This window comes from Echinops telfairi, unplaced genomic scaffold (assembly GCF_000313985.2).
Source record: "Echinops telfairi isolate 266 unplaced genomic scaffold, ASM31398v2 ScPeMD7_7466;HRSCAF=8504, whole genome shotgun sequence".
Classification (NCBI taxonomy): domain Eukaryota; kingdom Metazoa; phylum Chordata; class Mammalia; order Afrosoricida; family Tenrecidae; genus Echinops; species Echinops telfairi.
The window spans coordinates 7,875,078-7,876,721 of NW_022111366.1; the positions used below are offsets into that span (position 1 = coordinate 7,875,078).

Sequence of the window (1,644 nt, forward strand, 5' to 3'; positions counted from 1 at the left end):
AAGTTTCTTTTGATACAGCTGTTGTTGTAAATTGGCGCAAGATCCTTCAAGAAATAAGAAACATACAAGACCACAATCAAAGCAGCTGCACTTAAGTCTTCTGTAGTCCTTGATCTGACAAAAACAAGATAAAGTATCTTCCCAGCCAACCAAACAGGATCTCAATATTCCAGTCTAGTTGAGCTTTCCAACAAAGAGGCCCCAATCATATCATTATGATATGGACCGTCTTGGCTTTGGTCACATTAATTATGTCGGAAGAGTTTAATACCCATCCAAGTCCGGGTATGGTGATTGGCAAGAGCAGACTATGAGGGCATAGGCTGGTTGTGCTGGGGCAGTCCTGGGGAAATGTTCTTCTACAGAGGTGGGGTAGAACAGTCCTGCTAGGGGGATGGACACCAGTGGGATAAGGGCAGTCAGAGTAGGAAGAGACAGAAACATTCTGCTCCCCTACTTAGTAGCTGCCACACTGATTTGTAAAATGGTAAATGGCATTAAGAGAACTGAGCTGTTTGGGTTTTTTAAATTATAGTTCAGTCCTCGTGTTAGTCCGGGTAGACTAGAGAAACAAATTCATAGACACTCATATGTGTATAGGAAAGAGCTTTATATAAAGAGTAGTTATACATTAAGAATACATCCCGGCCCAGTCCAGATCAAGTCCATAAGTCTGATATTAGCCCATATATCCAGTACCAGTCTGTAAAATCCTCTTCAGACTCACACAACACACGCAGTGACGCCGAGCACAGGAAGATCACAGGCCAGTCTTGTGGATCCTGTGGTGGTAGAAGCATGTGGTCTCCATGTGGCTCCATGTGGCTCCTCCAGCTCAGGGAACTAGTGTAGTTCCATGTGTTTATCTCCTTAGCACCTCCAAATGAGGTCATCAAGCTATAACCTGATTGACAGGCCAAACTCCACCCCTTCACTCTTAAGTATCAAATTGACAACAGATTATGCAACTTCCACAGTCCTGCTCCACTTTTTCTTTATTCATATTTTGATGTGTCCTCCTAGCGGCTTGTGGTATCATATTGGGAAAGCCATTAATGGTTGGATATGCTATTCCCAACTCTTCATTAATCAATTCCTTTGTAAATGCTTCATATCAGAGTGGCTTCTTGGAGAGCGAGCACACCAAGAACTCCAGCAACACTGGATCCAAGGCGCTGAGCGGCACTTTAGCCTACCTGCTCCAGTCCACCAAGGGTCCAGGCACTTGCAGGAGGCAGAGAGCAGTAGTGTGTGGCGCCCCCTCCCCAGTCCTCAGGCTCTCTCCACTCAGCATGACCTGGACTTGATAACAATGTGTTTGACTTTCTTGGAGAGTCCCTGAATGGTGCAAACAATTAAGGTATTTGGCTGCTAACCAGAAAGTTGGCCTCTCAAACTCATGCAGACCTGGTGATCTGCTTCTGGGGGTGGGGGGAGGGGGAGTCAGCCACTGAAAACTTCTGGAGCACAGTTCTACCCTGACACATGGGATTGCCAGGAGTTGGATCAAATCAATGGCAACAGAAACCTTCTTGGAACTTCCCCGTTGATGGAGCGTGCTTTTCCCCTGTAGATTCAGGAGTAGGCTGGGTGAGGCCAGAAGGTAAAACATCTGGTGATGGCACCAAGTGGGGCGATGAGAAA

General features: G+C 46.2%; 1 pseudogene; it reads right to left on the minus strand.

The window, feature by feature from the left end:
• Window positions 1–245: 245 nt before the first annotated feature.
• Window positions 246–444, minus strand: LOC101657982 (annotated as a pseudogene).
• Between the last annotated feature and the right edge of the window lie 1,200 nt (window positions 445–1,644).